General features: G+C 33.5%; 1 pseudogene; it reads left to right on the top strand.

Annotated features, from left to right (window-relative positions):
• Nucleotides 1-17,097: 17,097 nt before the first annotated feature.
• On the top strand, nt 17,098-18,533 carry LOC108291446 (annotated as a pseudogene).
• Nucleotides 18,534-23,097: the final 4,564 nt, after the last annotated feature.

Raw genomic sequence — 23,097 nt, forward strand, 5'->3', positions numbered from 1 at the left:
GAGTGGCTGAATGGACAAAAAAAGACCCACCTATATGCTGCCTATAAGAAACCCAAACACTTAAATGACACACATAGACTAAAAGTGAAGTGATAGAAAAATATATTCTGTGCAAGTGGAAACCAAAATCAGATCAGGAGTGGCTATACTTATGTCAGATAAAATATACTCCCAGTCAATAGCTGTAAAAAAAAGTCCACAAAGTTTACTGTATAATGATAAGGAAATCTAATTAGAAAGAAGATATAGCAATTATAAATAAATATGCACCCAACACCAGAGCACCCTAGTATATAAAGCAATCGTTAATACATCTAATGGAAAAGATATACTGCAGTACAGTAATAGTAAGGTACTTTAACACCCCATTCTCAGTAATTGATAGGTCATTCAGATGGAAAATCCGCAAAGAAACATTGGATTTAAACTACATATTAGACATAGGCCTACCTGACACTTACACAATGTTGTACCTAATTGATGTAGAATACACATTCTCTGCATCAGCAAATAGATTTCTCACCAGAATAGACCATATCTTAAGCTACAAAAGTCTCAATAGATTCAAAATAGAAAACATATCAAGTATATATATTTTTTTCTGAGAATAATGGAATAAAACTCGAAACCAATAACAAAATGAACCACAAAAACTATGCAAACACATAAAAATTAATCAACATATTCCTGAACAATCAATGGGTAAATGAGATAATTAGGAAAAAAATTAAAACTTCTTGAAACAAATGAAAATGGACATGAAACATAAGAAAAACCTATAGGTTATGCCAAAGGCACTGTTAAGAGAGAGGTTTACTGCAATAAATATTTACATCAGTAAACAGAACGAGTTTAAATAAACAAGCTAATGAAGCACTTCAAGGAACTAGAATAAGAAAGAAAAAAGCAAACCCCAAATTAGCACATGAAAAGAAGTATTAAAGACCAGAGTATAAATATAAGAAATTGAAACTATAAAAATAGAGATCAACAAAATGAACATTTTTCTTAAGAAGTAAACAAAATTGACAGAACTTCACCTAGACTAAGAAAAAATAAATAGGACCTAAATAAATAAAATCAGAAAAAAAAGGAACAACCACACCACAGAAATGTAAAGACTCATTGACAGCTATTATGAACAAGTATACATCCACAAATTGGAAAATCTAGAAGCATTCGATAAATTCCTGGACAATCTACCAACATTGAGACATAAAGATTAAAAACGTCAACAAATGAATAATGAATAACAAGATCAAAGCCATCATAAAATGTCTCTCATGAAACAAAAGCCCAGGATTTAATTGCTTTATGCTGAATTATATCAAACATTTAAATAACAACTACTACCAATTCTACTAAAAAAAAAAAAGTAGAATATGTTTCCAATTTCAATCTATGAGGCTAAAGTTACGCCAATACCAAAACTAGACAAAAACACAACTAAAAAAGAAAACTGTAGGTCAATGTATCTAATAAACATAGATGCAAATATCTCCCCCAAAATACTGTCAAACCAAATTCAACAACACATTCTAAAGTTCATTCACCATGATCAAGTGGGATTCACTCCAGAGATGCAAGAATGGTTTATTTGCAAATCAGTTAACATGATACATCCTATGAGTAGATACAAGAAAAAAAAAACCTCATGATTATTTGAATAGATTCTGAAAAAGCAGTTAACTTCAACATCTCTATATGAGAAAAGGCCTCATAAAACTGGGTAGAAGAGGAACATACCTCAAAATAGTAAAAGCCGTTATGAAAGGAAAATAAATCTTGGAACCCCCAAATAAGCCAAAGGGAAAAGTCAAGCTGGGAACTGTTAGGGCAAACCTGCCTCCCATTCTATTCAAAGTCATCTCTCTGCTTACTGAGATAAATACATATCTGATTGGTTCCTTTGGAAAGGCTAACTTGATACTGGCATAAAATCAGATACATAGACCAATTGAAAAGAATAGAGAACCCAGAAACAAATCCGCATGCCTACAGTGAAGTCATTTTTGACAAAAGTGCCAAGACTTACGCTTGGTAAAAGACAGTCTCTTCAGTAAATGTTGCTGGGAAAACTGGATATGCACATGCAGAAGAATGAAACTAGATTTCTATCTCTCACCAGAAATCAAATATAAAAATACAGTCACAATGGAATAAATACTTAAATGTAAGACCTCAATGTGTGAAAACACTTTAAGAAAACATTAAGAAAAATCTTACCCTGCAAGCACAGGCAAGCAAAACAAAAGTGGATCAATGGGATCATGTCAAGTTAAAAAGCTCCTGCACAGCAAAGGAAACCATTAGCAAATTGAAGAGGCAACCTACAGAATGGGAGAAAATATTTGGAAATGACTCATCTGACAAGGGATTAATAGCAAGAACATATAAGAAGTTCAAACAACTCTATAGGAAAAAAATTCTAGTAATTTTATTAAAAATGGATAAAACATTTAAATAGGCATTTCTCAAGAGAAGATATGTAATGGCAAATATGCATATGAAAAGGTGCTCAACATCATTGTTCATCAGAGAAATGCAAATTAAAACTATAATGAGATATCAAGTCACTCCAGTTAAAATGACTTTTATTCAAAAGACAGGCAATAACAAATGCTGGCAAGAGTGTGGAGAAGAGGAAAACCTCATATGCTGTTGATGGGAATGTAAATTATTACAACCACTATGGAGAACAGTATGGAGATTTCTCAAAAAACAAAAATTGAGTTACCATAGGATCCAGCAATCATACTGCTGGGTATATACCCATGTGAGGGAAATCAGTATATTGAAGAGATTGCTGCACTGCCATGTTTGTTGTGTCATTGTTCACTATAGCTAAAATTTGAAAGCAACCTAAGTGTCCATCAACGGATGGATAAAGAAAATGTGGGAGATATACACGGTGGAATACTGTTTAGCCATAATAAGAATGAAATCCTGTCATTTGCAACAACATGGACAGAACTTAAGATCATTATTTTAAGTGAAATAAGCCAGGCACAGAAAAAACAACATCGCATGTTCTCAATTATTTGTGGGATCTAAAAATCAAAACAGTCAAACTCATGGACACAGAGAGTAGAAGGATTATTACCAGAGGCTAGGAAGGGTAGTGAGGAGGTGGGGGAGAGATGGGGATGGTTAATGGATTAAAAAAAATGTAACTAGAAAGAATGAATAAGAAATACTATGTAATTGCAAAACCGGGTGACTATGATTAACAATAACATTCTTGTGTGTATTAAAATAGCTAAAAGAATGTAATTGGTTCATAACACAAAGTATAAATGCTTGAGAGGATGGATACCCCATTCTTCATGATGTGACTATTTCACATTGCATACCTGTATCAAAACATCTCATGTACCCCAGAAACATATACACCTACTATGTACACAAAAATTTAAAAATAAAAAAATTTTAAAACAAACAAAAATAATTTAGCAACATAAAATATTATATGCTCTGATCATGTTGGATTCATCCCAGGAATAAAAGTTTAGTTTAATATTCAAAAATTAATTTTCACAACTTTTCACACTAATAAAGAAACATACTTCAATAAGAGAAAAATGTTATTTTACAATGTTCGATAGCTCTTTATAATAAAAGCTGTCAAAAGCCTAGCAAATGTTAGGAACTTCATCAACCTGATAAAGTGTATATTTATCTAAAACATACAAAAAATGATCATACATAAACTAGTAATTTTTTTCTCAAATATGAGGAAAATGGCAAAGATGTCTGCTCTTGCCACTTCTATTATCATTGGACTGAATGTTTTAGAAAGTGAAATCAGACCAGCATAATAATAATAATAAGCATCCAGATTTTAAATGAAGAATAAAATTGTATTTATTTGCAAATGACAAGACTCTTTATGCAGAAATCCATAAACTATACAACAAACCTCTTGAACTAAAATGATTTCATCAGTGTTACAAGATATAATATTAATATACCAAATGAATTATTACATTTCTATATGCCAGAAATAAACCATTCAAAATGAAGTTAATAATGCACTTTCATTCACAATAGCACATGATGAAAAAAATACTTAGGAATAAACATATTAGATGATTTCAAAACTTCTCTGCTGAAAATCACAAGAAGTTGTTGAACAAAGTTTTAAAAGGCCTAAGTAAAAAAATTTCATGTTCATTGATTGGTATACTCATTATTAACATGAAAATTACCCCCAACGTAATCTATTGTTTCTATTTAATGTCTATTAAAATTCTAGCATTCCTTTTTTAGGAAATAATAAATTATGCCTAAAATTTTGTGGAAATTCAGGTTTGTTTTGGCCTTTCTGGGTCTTTAATTTTCATATTGGAGTTTAATTATGTTATTACATGTATCAAAAATTAAATTATGTTCTATTATGGTCATGCCACTGTTTATCTACTCACCTAATGATAGACATTTACATGGTTTTCAAGTTTGGCTATCAAAAATAAGCTTCCTATTGATATTCATGTAAACATTTTATGTGGCCATACACTTAATTTATTTTGTGCAAATATTTAAGTCTAAAATTAGTGGACCATTGCTAGGTGTATGCTTATTTACAAAAGAATGCCAAATTCGTTTCCATAGTGGTTGCGGCATGTTACATTCCAACCAGTAGTGTATGAGAATTCTAGTGCTCCACATCCTCACAATCACTTGATGGCTAGTTCTTTTAATTTTAGCGATTGTAATAGGTATGAAATTATATCTCATCAATTTTTTATTTGCATTTTCATAATTAATAATGATGTTGATAATCTTTTCATGTGTTTATTTGCCATTAGTATATTTTTTGTTAAATGCTCTTAGAACTTTTTATTTGCTGAATTTTTTCCTATTAGTGACTTTTGATATTTCTTTATATAATACAGAAACAAGTATTCTATCATATATTTTAGTTGAAAATATCATCTTTCAGTCTATAGCTTATCTTTTCAATTTTTATGATGTTCATCACAGAGCAAACGTTTAAAGTTTTAATGAAGTTCAACTTTTCAATTTGGATCATGCTTTTGGTGTCACATATAACTGATCTTTTCCTCACTCAAGTTCATAAAGATTTCTTGTATTTTCTTCTGGAAGTTTTATAGTTTAGGTTTCAAGTTTCAGTCGGTGAATAATTTGTACTTTTGTTTTGAGTGTAAGGAAGTATAGATCAAGATTTATTTCTTGTATAAGGACATAGATATGTAAGTGTTTCAGCACTGTTTGTTGAAAAGACTATTCTTTCCCTGTTAAATCTCCTCAGCCACGTCTATACAAATCAATTGACCATTTATGTGTGGGATTATTGATAAATTCGATTCTGTTTCGCTGCACTACTTTCATGCCATTATGGATATGCCAAATTGTCTTGATACTGTAGTTTTATAATGAAAATCAAAACAGTATTTCATATTGATTTGACTTCACTATTTCTCATTCATCATCAAAATATCTACATTATTCCATAAAACTCTTCCTAGGGGAGATAAAAGTTGCAAATATCTTTGTCGTTAATTCCAGATACTTTGAAAAGATTAATCAACTCTTCAATAGAGAGCATCAAACAGTTTATACCCCAAGACTATTTGTAACATTTGCTTCAAATCCTTGCTTTGCTGTATTAACTAATCCTAAACTATTCTGTCTTGATCTTAACCTGATCCAAAATAAATCACCATGTTAAAGACAAGCTTCAAACCACCAAATTTCAAAATCCCAATAAGCAGTTTATCTTAACATTTAAGTAAAAATCTAAACCAATTGAAATCAACAGCACTTCCGAAATTCATCAGATAAGTGAGGTCATAGGGCAAACTGCCACTTCAAAATTAGAGAGACAGAAAAGCAAATGTAGAAAATTACAATTTACCAGAGGAAAACCCACAAATATAAAATTCTATGAGAATTAGTGCCATGATGTGACAACCTAAGCTATAATTGATATAATTTTTATAAAAATTAGTACATATTGTATAATTTCATATATATAAAACTCCACAAAATACAAGTTAATATGTATTGACAGAAAGCGTATCAGTGGTTGCCTAAGGGGAAAAGGGCATGAGGGAAGGATTATAATGGGTCATGAACAAACTCGAGATTGATAGATATGTTTATTATGTTTGTATATGGTCTTGTGGGTATTTACATAGGTAAAACTTTTCAAACTTTATAAACTGTGTTCACTTATTGTGTGTCAATTATTCTCAAATCAGTTAAATAAAATGGAATTCTTTTTCTCCAAAAGTCCCTAGACCCAGCCAGTTTTAACAAACAGGTTTAACAAAAAAGAAATATGTCCATTGTATAAATCTATTCTAGAATACATAAAGAAAAAACTTCCATTAACTTATAAACCCCACAACTTACATTATAAAGTCTGCATGTGTAAAGCTGATACCAAATCCTGGTAAGTGGAGTTCAACAAAAAAATTTACAAGCATCACTTTTTTTTTTTTTTTTTTTTTTTGAGACGGAGTTTCACTCATGTTACCCAGGCTAGAGTGCAAATGGCGCGATCTCGGCTCACCGCAACCTCCGCCTCCTGGGTTCAGGCAATTCTCCTGCCTCAGCCTCCTGAGTAGCTGGGATTACAGGCACGTGCCACCATGCCCAGATAATTTTTTGTATTTTTAGTAGAGACGGGGTTTCACCATGTTGACCAGGATGGTCTCGATCTCTTGACCTCGTGATCCACCCGCCTCGGCCTCCCAAAGTGCTGGGATTACAGGCCCACTGCGCCCGGCCCAAGCATCACTTTTTAATGAATATATGTGAGAAAATCATTAACAACATATTTTCAAACTCAAAACAAAAATATTTTAACCCTATAACACATTATGTCCTCATTAAGTTTATTTCAAAAATATGGATTCTTTTAAAATTTGAACTTTAATCAATATTTTTTAAGAATTTAATATATTATAGAAAAATATATCACATTAAATCTGATGGTATTAAACACTATCAAATAGTGTTTGAAAAAATTCAACATTCATTAATCATAAAAACTTTTAGCAAAATAAAAAGGTGGAAGATGATTTTTTAATCCTAATAATGGGTAATTTTAAAAATCCTGTATAGAACCATCATACTTAAATGGAATTAAACTGAAGACATTCATTTTAATTTCAGGAAAGAAACAAAGGTGGCTTGTATTATCACCCGTTTATCATTGTGCTGTGAGCTAATAAATAGAAAGGTGTAACAAACAGAAACTAAGCATAGAATTTTAATTAGTCACAGATGACAATGATATGCTTAGGCATAAAATAATCTACAGGCAAATAATCGTAAGTAATATGAGAGTTCAGCAAAATTTGTGGTTACAAAATCATCATACAGAAAGAAATTGTATTTCTACCCAACAGTAAGAATCTCTTCTGGCAATTTTTAAAGTATAATCTGTAGTAACATGAAAAATAATTCATAAGAGGAAATAAGAAAATATGAAAAAAGACTTAATGACAACTTTACCAAACAGATTGAAACATAAAAATGATAGTAGTAGATGCTATTTTTATCATTCTTACCAGCATCACTCCTTGGTCCAAAGCCTATGTCAGCTGTTGGTTATGAAACATCTCATGCAGATGCAAAGGTACAATTTACTAACATTTTATTAAATAATTCTGAAGATTTAGATCTTAGAAAGCAGGAAAGGTAGACTTGCTATGTTTCTGTAGAATATTTAAGCTTTATTTCAATATTATTTTATGCTAGTTTATTGTTTTATATCCTATTGTGTGGTTGTTGCTATATCTACTGCTTTTAAGACAGGATTTGCAATGTATTCTGAGATATCATTTGTATCATACGTAAGGATTGAAAACTGAAGCTCAAATACTGGTTAGCTCAAAAAGAGATTTATTTTCTGAATGCAATTCAATGTCTTCTCATCACGTGTTGGATGGTAAATGCTGTAAATGGCTTGATTTTGCATTTTATAATCAGAATTAAATATTGACTCTTCAGGGAAAAACAGTATTAAATTCTAGGTAAATAATCACATCAATTGAACTGTAAATACCTTGTGATACTTTCATTGTACACAAATAGTCAATATTCTTTTAGAAAATAGGTATCTTATTTGAATAATAAATAACTAATAGTCATATCTTCAAATAGAATTATTTTTCTTTGTCTCATTTGCATATTATAGTTTATTTGATGTTGCTGCTTTTGTCCTTTTTATATTTCTAAGGACATGCACATTAGGAGGGCAAGACACTACGTTAATACACATAATTTTGTTACCATACAGTACATATTTTTCGTGAATTGTGTTTTCCATGTAGTATTCAGTTAAAGGGTACACAATTACATTAGATAAGTTCACTATTAATGTTTGAATTCAACAAAAGGGAGTAACACAGAAGTGTTGACCAACTGCAAATGTTATCTCATTCTCTGTATTCAGTTTACTAAGTCTCTATTTAAAACGCTTTTATGAAAACTGCATGAAGAAAGTAAAACACAAAGATAATTCCTAGGGAATAGTAATTTCCTCATGAAGTGCAGTTACATTGCACCTACAAGGTCAAAGAATGATACTCAACTAAAGTATAATTTAATTTATCTCACAATTTTAGGATATATTAATAATTGTGATAAAGAAAAAACAATACTTGATTCTTAGTATATCACTGTCCCAGAAATAAGCATAAAGACTGACAAAGTTAAGTGGGGCTAGAAGTTGTTTTACTCCTTATTCCACCTTCTTTACTACATGAAAACTTTCTAGATTAAGGGAAAATGATAGTTATTCTGCATGCATTTCAATGCAGATAGTTATAATATTTGGTAATCTATTTTGCTTTTACAACAATTTTTAGAGTTTCCCTTCTAAAAAAAGAATTTCTTGCAAAAGTAATTTGCCTTCATATGAGATTTTCTCAGGACAGCTTAGCTCATTTTCAATGTGATCACGTTTGTCTGTTCCCAGACTGCTGAGGAAGCTGAGGTAGCGATATATTTGACATTTTCAAGCCTTTCACTACAGGTCTTGGCTACCCAGGGGACTCGTTCCTTTAAGAGTAATTATTTTATACACTGTTGGTTTATCTTTTGTTGTTATTTCTGCAGCAAAGCTGTGTGAATACAAACCACCAAATCTTTAGCTGTACTGCATTTTTGTCCTTCTATGAGATCAAATAAATCTTTAGATGTTCCCTACCACTTCTCAAAATCACCATCAGTGCATATTTAATAAGAGGCTAAAGGTATAAAGAAATATAAAACACATCCTTACTTCAATTATTAAAGCAATGTAAGATAGCATTCTAAGTATACAATGAGTGGGCTAGTTAAATTTCCACCCTTTTATTGTAATTATTCTTTAACTTTTCTATTTATTCACCAAATGTCAGGGACCTATAATATGTGGGTGACATTGCACTATATGTATTTCTAATGTACGAAGATGAATATGAGGTCTATTTCCCCAGAAACTGCCAATGATTTTTCCATCTTCTACATTCATCTTACACACATGTCCATATCAGTACTCATCCAGACCTTAGTACAGGTCTTCCAAGCTTTCTCATCATGCAGCTCTGAACAATCTCGTGTTTTGCTCCATGAATTGTAGACATCCTATGCCTTCTCAACTCCAAATTCTCTCTGCTCAAGTCATCAAGACTATTGGCGTCTAACTGGACTTTCCCTCTCTGCTCTGTGGCCAGGAAATTCACTACATGTAGGAAACTGGACAGTCTTAAAACTAACTTAATTGTTTCTGTTTTCACGAGGATTCCTGGCATCAATACCAATTGATGAAAGTCTAAAAAATTTTATTTAAAATACATTGTCATTTTTCCAATTGTTTGCAATAGGATGATGATATATATTGTTCCTATAACTTTATTATGGTAAAAAGAAATAAAAAGCTGTGGTTACATACCACTTCTGTCCAACCTGTCCATTATAGATGTCTGTTATCAGATTGAGGACTTTATGCCTTTATGTTACGATAGACATTAGGTTGTAATTTTCATTTCTCATAATTTCTTTCTCAGTTTATGGTGTCAGAGTTGTTTGCTTCCTAGAGTAGATTGAGAAGGTTTCCTGTCTGTAGTCACAGAGTATGGGTAAAATAATATTATTTCTTTTTTAAATTGCTTAATAAAATTCAGAGTGAAATTACCTGGATCTGGGGTTGTCTTTGTGGGAGGGGATGTACATGTAAACTTAATTCATTTTAATAAAGTATTTAGGTTATCCATTTTTGAGATAATTGTAATATATTTAGTTCTGCAAGACTTTTTTTTTTTTTTACTTCAACCTAGTTGTTAGATTAATTGGCACAAACCTTGTACACAATTTTCCAAAATTTCAGTTAGACAGAAAGAATATGCTCTGGTGATCTATAGTACAACTTGTGGGCTACAGTTAATAATAATGTACTGTGTGTTTCAAAATTGCTGAGATAGTACATTTTAAATGTTCTCGCAACAAAGAAATAATAAGTATATGAGGTGATAGTTATGTTAATTAGCCCAATTTAATTATTGCACAAAGCACACACATATATATAAATAAAATCACATTGTACCTCATAAATATATACATAATTGTTGTCAATTAAAATAAAAATTGAACCAAAAATGCACTATTCCTTTATTATTACTTTTATGAATGTGTTTTATTTTTAAAAACAAATATAACCTTACTGTATACAATTAATTTTACAACAAATTGTTTTTGTTTAACATATCAAAGCAACAAATTTCAAGTACTATTTACCCACCACATGATTTTTCCTATCTGTCCAATGCTCCTTAGGATGGCTAGACCTCCAATCATGTCACTTCTGATGTTGGGTAATGTAGTTGTTTCGTGTGTGTGTGTGTATGTGTGCGTGGGCACAAATTAACAATCTATATTTTAAAAACAGTCTAGGTTTCAAGCAAAATTGTGCAGAATATGCAGAGAATTCCCTTATACTCCCTTCTCAGCAACACATTACCTCTGCCTTTGATGTTCCATACAGTTGTGATATGTTTCTTACAATCAATTAACCAGCAATACCATATCATTATCAATCAAAGTTCCTAGTACACATTAAAGTTCAGTCTCAGTCTTTTATATTCCATGCATTTTGACAAATTTATAATTACATGTAGCCACCATTACAGTATCATGCAGAATACTTATACTGTCTTAAAAACCCCTTGTGTTCCACCTATTCATCTCTTCTTTCCCCCAAGCCCTTGGCAACAGATGACTTGTCAATATCTCTATACTTTTGTCTTTTCTAAAATGTCATATAGTTGGAATCATAGAGTATGCACATTTTTAGATTGGCTTCTTTCACTTATTGTTATGCACATGTTTGTTTCATGTCTTCTCCTGGCTTGACAGTTAATTTTTTTTCTCTGAATAATATCCCATTGTCTGATGTACCACAACTTATTTATTTATCCATTCAACTATTGAAAGACATCTTGGATACTTCCAAGTTTTGACAATCATACATTTGTATGAAAGTTTTTTGGATGGGCATAAGTTTCAAATGATGTGGAAAAATAACAAGCAGAGGGACTGCTTGATCCTGTGGTAAGAATACATTTAGTTTTGTAAGAAATTGCCGGAGTCTTCCAAAGTAGCTGTACCATCTGCATTCCCATCTGCAGTGAATGAATATTTCTGTTGCTGTATTTTCTCACTAGAATTTTGTGTTGTCAGGACTTTAGATTTTTGCCATTCTTACAGGTATATGGTGCTACTTCATGATTGTTTTGTTTATATTCCTTTATTATTACATTTAATGTTCATAGGAATTACAATGAAGTAACCGTTTTTACTCTTTACATTGGTAGTTTGTATTTTCTCTCTCCATGTCATTGTAAGTTTTGCTATAACATTTTCAGAGAACAACTGTTTGTCTTTATATTTGTCTGAATTATTTGTCTATTTCCTGTTGTATTTGTTTTAGTCCATTCCTTCACTATCTCATTCCAGCTAGGAATATTAAATTTCTTCTTTCTCAAACATCTTTAAATAGAAGTTTATATTTACTTTATAATTTTTATGTTTTATAAAATAAGAATTTAGCATTCCTATATTTTCTTTTAAGTGCTGTGGTCACTGCATCTCAAAAAATTGTATACATTATATTTGCACTATACATTTGAAAGGACTTTCTAATTGTTCTTTCGGCTGTTTTAATCCCTGTTTTGTCTATGTGTGCATTCTATTTACAAATATTTGAGGAGTCTGTGGATATATTTTAATATTGAATTCCAAATTAAATGTCAGAGAACATTCACTATATGATTTCAGATTTTTGTAATTACTTTCCACTTATTTCATATCTTAATATATGGTTCATTTTTGTAAATAGCTTCATGCTAATTTTTAATAAGGGTGCAAAATGTTGTGCAACCTCCCCTTATATCTAGTTACAAAACATTTTTCTCCCTTAAAGAAAATTACACTAACATTAAGCATTCACTTGCTGTATTAGCCCATTTTCACAGTGATATAAAGATACTACCTGAGACTGGGTAATTTATAAACAAAAGAGATTTAATTGACTTATAGTTCTGCATGGCTGGGGAGGCTTCAGGAAACTTACCATCATAGCAGAAGTCAAAGTGGAAGCAAGCATCTTCTTCACAAGGCAACAGGAGAGAGAGTGCAGGAAAACTGTCTTTTTTTTTTTTTTTTTTTAACCATCAGATATCATGAAAACAGCATGAGATAAACCACCCCCCTGATTCAATCACCTTCCACCAGGTCCCTCTCTTGACATATGGAGATTACAACTTGAGATGAGATTTGGGTGAAGACACAGAGCCAAACCATATTATTCTGCCCCTGATCCCTCCCAATCTTATGTCCTTTTCACATTTCAAAACCAATCATGCCTTCCCAATAGTCCCCCATAGTTTTAACTCATTCCAGGATTAACCCCAAAGTCCAAGTCCAAAGTTTCATTTGAGGCAAGGCAAGTCCCTTTCACTTATGAGCCTGCGAAAAAATGAAAAAACAAAATAAGAAACATGTTTGTTAGTTACTTCCAAGATAAAATAAGGGTACAGGCATTGAGTAAATGTTCTCATTCCAAATGTGGGAAACTGACCAAAACTAAAGGGTCACAGTCCCCATGCCAGTTAAAAACCCAGAAGGGCACTCATTAAATCTTAAAGCCCCCAAATCTCTTTTGACTCCATGTCTCACATCCAGGTCATGCTGATGAAAGAAGTGGCATCCCATTGCCTTGGACAGCTCCACCCCTGTAGCTCTGTAGAGTAAATCCTCTTTAACTGCTTTCATGTGCTGGCATTTAGTGCCTGTTTCTTTTCCGTGCTTGTGGTGCAAGCTGTCAGTGCATCTACCTTTCTGGGGTCTAGGGGATAGTGGGCCTCTTCTCACAGCTCCACTAAGCAGTGCCTCGGTGGGGACTCTGTTTGGGGGCTCCAACCCCACATTAAACTTTCATACTGCCCTAGCAGAGGTTCTCCATGAGGGCTCCACTCCTGCAGTTTCCATACATCCTCTGAAATATAGGTGAAGGTTTCCAAAGCTCAATTTTGTTTTCTGTGAACCTTCAGGCCCACCAATATCACACTGAAGCTCCCAAGGCTTGGGGCTTGCACCCCCTGAAGCAATGAGCCAAGTTGTACCTTGCCCCTTTTTAGCCATAGCTGGAGATGGAGCGGCTGGGATGCAGGGCACTATGTCCCCAGGCTACACAGAGCAGCACGGCCCTGTGCCTGGCACATAAGACCATTTTTTCATCCTAGGCCTGTGGGCCTGTGACAGGGGATTTGCCATGAAGATCTCTGACGTGTCCTGAAGACATTTTCCTCATTATCTTGGTGACTAAAATTCAGCTCCTTGTTAATTATGCAGATTTCTGCAGCCAACTTTAATTCCTCCCTCGAAAATGGATTTTTCTTTTTTACCACATGGTCAGTCTGCAAACTGTTCAAACCTTTATGCTCTGCTTCCTTTTAGACATAAGTTCCCATTCCAAACCATCTCTTTGTGAATGCATATGACTGAATGCTTTTAGAATAAGCCAGGTCATGTCTTGAATGCTTTGCTGCTCAGAAATTTCTTCTGCCAGATACCCTAAATCACCTATCTCAAGTTCAAAGTTCCACAGATCTCTGTGGCAGGGACAAAATGCCATAAATCTCTTTGCTAAAGCACAGCAAGAGTGAACTTTGCTCCTGTTCCCAATATATTTCTCATCTCCATCTGAGACCACTTCAACCTTGACTTCATTTTCTATTTCACTATCAGAATTTTGGTCAAAACCATTCAACAAGTCTCTAGGAAGTTTTAAACTTTCCAAAATCTTCCTATCTTTTACTGACCGCTCCAAACTATTCTGACTGCTGTTCATTACCCAGTTCCAAAGTCACTTCCACATTTTCAGGTTATCTTTATAGCAGTACTCTACTATCCCAGTACCAGTTGTCTGTATTAGTCTGTTTTCACACTGATGTAAAGATACTACCTGAGTCTGGGTAATTTTAAACAAAAGAGATTTAATTGACTCAGTTTCACGTGGTTGGGGAGGCCTCAGGAAACTTAAGATTATGGTAGAAGGCAAGAGGAAGCTGGCACCTCTTCACAAATCAGCAGAAGACAGAGTGCAGAAGAAATTGTCTCTTTTTTACCATCAGATTTCCTGGTAACTTCCTCACTATCATGAGAAGAGTATGGGGGAAACTGCCCCCATGATTCAGTCACCTCCAATCAGATCCTTTCCTGGACACATGGGGATTACAACTTGAGATAAGATATGGGTTGGGACACAGAGTCAAACCATATCACATGCTAATTCCCTCTGCTAACAGAACATGGCAAACACCAATTAGCTTTACATTTCTATGAGTACAGCCTCTTATTCTGAATATTTCATGGAATCATACAATGTATGACCTTTTGTGTCTGGTTCCTGTTAGCATTTTCAAGGTTTATCCATCTTTCAGAAGTTCTGTATAAACTATTTTATGACTTATTATTCTAATATTTATTAAATATTATATATAATATATGTAGACTATTATACATATATCACACAATTTGTTTATCCATTCATCCATTAATGGACATTTGTTTCCATCTGTTGGCTATTGTCAATAGTGCTGTTAATTAACATTTGCAAAATATTATTAGTTTGAGTAACTGCTTTTCATTTTGTGGGTATATACTGAGGTGTGGGTCAAATATTAATTTTATGTTTAACTTTTTAAACACCTGCCAAAATGTTGCCAAAATATCTTTTCCACAGCACTATGTTTTGAATGTCCTCTCCAAAATTCATGTTAAAATTGAATTGCCATTTTGATAGTATTATGATGAGGACCTCTAAGAGAGAATTTGATTATGAAAGTAAAGCCCTCATTAATAGATTAATGCTGTTATCATGGAAATGGTTTTGTTATCATCAGACTGGGCTCTTGACAAAAGGATTACTAGTGTCCACATTTTTTCTCTATGCCTTCCACTCTGTGGTGACCCCCACTAGGTGCTGGACCTATGGTTTTAGACTGCCCAGCCTCTAGAATTGTTAGCCAAATATTTTTTTAAAATTACCCTGTGATATTTATTATATCAGCAGAAAATGAATAAGGCACACACTGACTGAACCATTTTATATTACCACCATCAATAAATGAGGTCTCCAATTTCTTCACATCCTCAACAACACCTGAGGATGTTGGAGGCTGCCATCTAGCTCTATAACAGCCATCTTTGTGATTGTGAAGTAATACCATTGTGGTTTAGATTTGCTTTCCCTTTTCACTAGTCATCAAAGAAATGCAAGTCTAAACCATAATGGGATGCCACTTCACACCTACTACAATGCTTGGAATCAAAAATGTATTAATTAGGATTGGCAACCATGTGGATAACCTCACCAACTCTGCTGTTAGGAACTTAAATGTCTCAGACACTTTGAGAAAAAGACTGAAAGCTCCAGAAATAATTATACTTAGAGTTACCATATATGACTCAGCTTTTCCACTTTTAGATATATACCTAGAAGAAATGAAGATATAAATTCAGACACAAATATATGCAAGATTGTTTCAAGCAGCATATTTTATAATGGTCAAATAGTGAAAAAAATCCAAATGTCTATCTAGAGATATATATCTCCATTAACATGACTGATAAATGGATATATAAAATGTGTTATATGCAAACATTGAATGAACATTGGAAACATTATGTAAAGTGAAAGAAGCCAGTGACAAAATACCATATATTGTGTCATTGCACTGTAGGAAATATGAATAACCGATAAATTCATAAAGATGGAAAATATGTTAGTGGTTGTTTAGGGAAATAGTTTGAATACGTGATAGCTAAAGAATATGGGGTTTCTTTTCAGTGATAAAAATATTTTGATTGACTTTTGTAATGTGCAGATATCAGCGAATATACTAGAAAACATTGAGTAATTTCAAAGGGGTAAATTGGATGTTATGGTAAAATAATCTCAATAAAATTGTTTTGGAAAATGTAAGAGAAAAAATGTACATTCGAAGTGTCTGCTGGAAGTGAGTTGCAGGTATCTCAAATCAGAAATGCACTGGTATCTAGTGCTTATTTTTTTGCCTTCAAAAGGAAGTGATATTTTTGTCATTCTACCATGAGCAGCTCAGCAGAGCAGAGAGGAAGGACTCTGAAACAAGCCTATAGATTGGAAACTTCACTTTGTTCTATGAAGTGAAGAAATCTCTGCTTTGGAGTCACAGGCTTATCAAAGCTGTCTTTGGCTTCATCTATGACAAAGTAGGGAGTATTAGTTGCTTAAAGAACCCTGCCCTCTGATTCTCACTGAGGACAATTTTTGCCTTGTCTGGATGTTACAGAGAGAGCAATCATCTCTGAAATTGTTTAAGCATCTGCTTCTGGGTCTACAGAAAGGAGATAAGACTCAGGGATTGAGGATGGAGTACTTTGGTGGATTGGACGCTGCCAGCTAGCTCTGCCTGGGTGACAACCTGAGAGTTTTGGAAACCTGTGGCCTTAAAACTTCCAAAGGTGTCTGTTTTCTCATAAAGTAACCTAAGTGTTCTTTCTTTATTTTTGGGAAGTCCAGAAAAACATGCTACAGACATGTTTAATTCACATGTATTAGATATGCCAGCTGTATGGTTTAACAATGATTCAAGACTCTGCAAAGCCAGCCTGCCTGGAGAGATTGGATGCCACCATGTCAACAACTCCATTTTGGGACATCCTAAATTTAACATGCCTTCAGCAAGACCCTACCAGAAGAAGTATTTCGGGGGCAAGAAGCCTTGTAGAAGTATGAGGCCTTATATTTGCACTACCCCAATGAGTGTGGACTGGTAACAGGATGAGATGACATGGAGAAATTCTGGAAAACCTGTCTTTGAGTTGGAGTGGGAACAAAAAAACCCTGTCAACAGCTTGTATTCATGACCAAGCCCTCTTAGAACTCTAGGGAAATTCGAGAAAAGCTTGCAGAGATAATGTTTAAGAACTTCAGTGTGCCTGCTTTCTGCTGGTCTAACCATGCAGTGGCAGCATTCTGCCTCTGCCCGTGTTACAGGCCTGATGGTGGATAGTGGAGATGGGGTCACTTGCACTGTCCCCATCTATGAAGGTTACTCCCTGCCGTGTGCATTCATCAAGTTCTTTGTGGCAGGTAGGGACGTCATAGAGCTCCTCACTTGGCTCCTCTTTGCTGGCGGATGTAGTTTTCCTTGAATACTCTACAAGGCCTTGGTAAACAACATCAAAGGGAAGCTGCGCAATATCGCCTTGGAGCCAAAAAAAAAGCTACGCACAAGGCTGGGAGAGATCCTGAGAGAATAAAAACTGACACATGGGAACGTCATCCCTATTGGAGACCAACTGTGCCAACTGTCCAAGGTTCTTTTTGCCCCTGACCAGCTGGGAATCCACAGCCCAGGACTCTCAAAAATGGCCTCCAGCCACATGATGAAGTGTGACACTGACATTCAGAAGAACATTTATGCAGAGGCTGTACTGTCTGGGGCACCACTCTCTTCTCTGGGCCAGAGGAAAGGCTCATGAAAGAACTAGAACAGCTGGCTTCCAAAGGTACTCGCATCAAGATTATGGCTTCTCTGGCCGGGTGCAATGGCTCATGCCTGTAATCCCAGCACTTTGGTAGGCCAACATGTATGAATCACAAGGTCAGAGTTCAAGACCAGCCTGGCCAAGATGGTGAAACTGCGTCTCTACTAAAAATACAAAAATTAGCCAGGCATGGTGGTGGGTGCCTGTAATCCCAGCTACTCAGGAGGCTGAGGCAGAGAACTGCTTGATCCCAGGAGGTAGAGGCTGCAGTGAGCTGTGATCACACCATTGCATTCCAACCTGGGCAACAGAGCGAGACTGCCTCAAAGAAAGAAAAGATTACAGATTCTCCTGCTCAGTACTTCTTTGTGTGAATTGGTATATCCATCATGACCTCTCTGAGCAGTTTCAAATAAATGTGGGTTACCTCTGCAGAATTTAGTGATTATGGGACATCTGTGGTTCAGAGGAGATGCTTTTAAAGATCTTTGAGCTCAGGGAACAGCTTGATGGGTGAGATCACAGAAGCACCAGTGTGAGGTGCCACTGTCCTTCAGGCTTTTTCAGGATGTTCAATAAAAGTGTTTTCACACTTTGTATTTCTATATATTGTTCTTTGCACATTGCTGTAAATGTTGTACAAGTATCTATTTGAGTCCCCACTGAATTCTTTCGGCTATATACTTATGAGTGTATTTTATAGGTCATTTACTAATTCTTTTTTTAACTTTTTGAGGACTGCCAGAATGCTTTTCCAGTAAACTCATAATTTTATACTCCCACCATCAATGTAACAGTCTAGTTTATCCTCCTTGTTGACAACACTGCTTGTTTTTCGTTTTTTGAATAATAGCCATTCGAAAGTGTTGTCTCATTGTGATTTTTATTTGCATTTCCATAAAGGTTAGTGATGTCTAGCATTTTTATGTGCTTATTTACTGTTTTTATATCTGCTTTGGAAAAGTGTTATAGTCAGTCCTTAGCCTATTTTTTAATTGGCTTGTGTATAGTTTGGCTATCTAGTTTAGGAATTCTTTATATAGTCCAGCTATTATGCTGCTATAATATATTTGAGTTTTATTTTCTCATTTATTGATTTGGCTTTCTACTATCTTGACATTATCATTTCATGCACAAAAATTAATTTTAATAAAGTACAATTTATTATTTTCTTCATATTCATTTGGTATCATATTTAGGAAACCATTGCCAATTTCAAGGTCATGAAGATTTAGTCTTATGTTTTCTTCTGAGAATCTTATGGTGTCGGTTCTTAAATTTAGGGTTTTTATTCATTTTGAGTTAGTATTTTTTTAATGCAGCATGAGATAATTGTCCAACTTCATTCTTTTGTATATGACTATCCTGTGTTTCCAACACTATTGAATATACTGTTTTTCCCATTGTATGGTCTTGACACCCTTGTTGAAAATCAATTTAACTTATATGTATAGGTTTGTTTCTGAACTCTCAATTCTATTCCATTAATATAGAAGCTTATCTTTATGCTATGACCACACTGATTTTATTACAGTTGCTTTACAGTAAATATTTTAATTCGAAGTGTGAGTTCTCCAAATTTGTTCTACATTTTTAAAATTAATTTGGTTATTTGGGGGTCCCTTGAAATCTGTAAAATTCAGATTTGGATTTTAGCACAGGTTTCTCCATTTCTATGAAAAACACCATTAAAATTTGAAAAAGGAATGGGTTTAATTTGTATATCACTTTTTTAGTATTGTCATATTAACAATATATGCATACAGAATATATTTTGATATATTTAGGTATCTTTGACCTTTTTTTAGCAATGTTTTCCAGTTTTCAGTGTACAAGTTTTGTGCCTCCCAGGTTAAATTCATTCCTAATTATTTATTCTGTTGTAAATTGAATTAATTCATTTTCTTTTCAGGATAGTCTTTAATAATGTCTAGAAATACAACTGATATTTGCTTGTTGATTTCATTTCCTACAACCTGGCTAAATTTGTTTACTAGCTCTAATGTGTCTGTGTATATGTTTATTCCTTAGAATTTTCTGCATGTAAATATATATCATTTGTAAACAGATAATTTTATATATTCCTTTTCACTTTATATGCATTTTTAAATCTTTTTCTTGCCAAATTGATGTGTACAACTTTCAGTACTATAGTTGAGTAGGAATTGTGAAAGCAGGCATCCTTGTCTTCTTCCTGATCTTAGGGACAAATTTTTTAGTCTCTTCCTATTGAATATGATATTAGCTGTAGTTTTTTCACATGTGGTATTGGTCATGTTGAGGATGTTCCCTTATATGTCTAGTTAATAGATTGTTTACATTATAAAATGGTGTTGCACTTTGCCAAAAGCTTTCTGTGCATCATTTGAGATTATGTTGTTTATGTTTTTTTATGTGTCAACTTTTTCTTCATTGTGTTGATGTGGTGTATTTCTTTGATTGATTTTCATATGATAAACTGCCTTTGAATTCCTGGGATAAATCCCATTTTGTCATACTGAATAATTTTTTTAATATGCTGCTGAGTTAGGTTTGCTAGTATTTTGTTGACAGTTTTTACATATATATTCATAAACAATATTAATCTGTCATTTTCTTTTTTGTAATGTCTTGGTTTAGCTTTGGTATTATGAAAAATTTGGCCACATAGAATGAATATTTTCATGTTTTGGAAACTTTTGAGAAACATTGGTATTAATTCTTCTTTAAATGATTGGTAAAATTCATGAGAGAAGCTACCTAGTCCTGTTCTTTTTCTTTATTGGGAGGTTTTTTATTAGTGATGCATTCATTCTCTTTAGTGGTTTTCAGTACAATAAGATGGTTATCCAATTTGTTCATGTACAGTTACTTATTATTCTCTTATTATGCTTTTCTATTTCTATGAAGTAGATGAAGTGTCCCTCTTTCATTCTGTTTTTAATAATTGGAGTTTTCCTAAAGGCGCATCAATTTTGTAGGTATTTTCAAAGAACTCAGTTTTAGTTTCTTCGATTTACTATATTGTTTATTTCATACTTTTATTTATCTGTGCTCTAATGTTTGTTATTCTCTTCCTTCTGAAATATTTAGGTTTATTTTAACCTTGTTTTAGTTTCTTAAGGTTTACACTTAAGTTATTGATTAGTATTCTTGCTTCATTGTAATTTACGTGTTTATAGTTATATATTTCCATCTGAAAAGTGCTATGTCTGCATCCCATAAGTTTTGTTGTGTTTTTGTTTTCATTCATCTCAATGTGTTTTAAAAATCTCTTGTAATTTCTTCTTTCACTCTTCATTGTTCAATATTGTTGCTTAATTTCCAAATATACGTGGGTTTCCCAGTTTTCTTTGATTATTTATTTCCATATTCATTTTTTTCTGATCAGAAAATATCACTTACAATATTTCAATCTTTTTATATTTATAAGGCTTGTTTTGTGGCCCAGCATATATGCTATCCTGGAGAATTTTTCAAGTGTACTAAAGAAGAATTTATATCTTGCTGTTGTTGAGTCTAGTGTTCTGTACTTATACATTAGTTCTAATTCATTTATGTGCTGCTCCAGTCTTGCATTTTCTCATTCATTTTCTGTTTGGTTGTTCTGTCCATTACTGAAAGTGCAGTATTGAAGTCTCTACCTAATATTGTAGAACTGTTTCTGCCTTCAGTTCTGATCATACTTTTCTTTTAAACTACTTTTTATTTGTAACTAAATAATTTCATGCAGTTATTCTAAACGATGGCATTAAAAGATCTCCTAATATGTAAATAACATACAGAGTATAAATTTGGTCAAAATTGCTAGAATAAATTGTCCACTTCTACAGTGTTCTCATATCCAACAGAGTATATCCACAGCATATAAATTCTCAAAGTCCAATATTTAAAAACTCAGGTGTTTGACTAACTTTAATAAAGTTTCTTAATCGAAATAAATGTATCTACAGTCCCTATATTTCTTAAAGAATTATTATTCTCAATAACTTCTCTAGAAAAAGTAAGTATAATACTTTTATTATTGTAATTTTACAATTCTAAGTGTGAAATTTTACCCTTTAAAATATAGTCACGCATTTCTACCTTTCTTTCAATATGACACTAACAGAATCACAAGTTGCTAGAGAGGAGCTAAAGTGATAATCCAGTGATTTTAGTCACAGTGAATTACAGAAGGAGGTACCAATGTCACTGCAATTTTAATATGTAATTTATTTTTCCTTCCCTAATGTGGATAACTAATGGAGCAAGAGTAGGGCAATGAACCTGATGACCATTTTCTTGGCACATTCATGACTTTTTTTTCTGGACTAAAGAACACCATATTAGAACAGGAAAGATATCAATTTTAAAATCTGATATGCAGCACTGGGGGTTGTATTCACCAAATTGAGTTTTACCTTCTTATGATTTTTCATGTGAAGAAGAGGATGCTAAATGATAATCAGAGATAACCATGTCAAAGGGTCCTAGGAATTTTCCTTCAGATCTAGTGCTTATTCTCAACTACATTTTCAAAGCTGACAACAATTAATGCATTGGTTTTCTTTCCCTACTGACAGCACACCTATCATGGATCCACCAAGAAAGTTGGCTCCTTAGACAATCACAGATTTCTATACAAGATGAAGCTGTTCTGATGGGCCTTCAGGATACCCGGATAAACTCTTTGACACTTATCAACAGGAATGCACATATAGGCTTTTTCTTTTGAGAGACTTCAGGACAAAAAGTATATATATATATATATATATATATATTTTTTTTTTTCTGGAAATATTAGAGTCAATTTCTCAGCAAAACTCTCAACTGCCTGTTTTCATGATCATGATATCTCCCCTGCCAGGGAAGTATCAACTGTCTGTTTTCAAATTACCATGTTTTCAAAGAAGCCATGTGAAAAAATACAATGGTATTGGTAGGAAAGACGAAGAATGAAAATGTGATAAGTCCATTTTAGGATTATGAATTCCATGGCCCTAACTGTCTCCAAGTTATAAACCAAAGGCACTGCCTCAGCAAGCCCAGACACAGTGGCTAGAAGACCAATTCTATCAATTTTTT

Source organism: Cebus imitator, unplaced genomic scaffold (genome assembly GCF_001604975.1).
Source record: "Cebus imitator isolate Cc_AM_T3 unplaced genomic scaffold, Cebus_imitator-1.0 Scaffold454, whole genome shotgun sequence".
Taxonomy (NCBI): Eukaryota; Metazoa; Chordata; class Mammalia; order Primates; family Cebidae; genus Cebus; species Cebus imitator.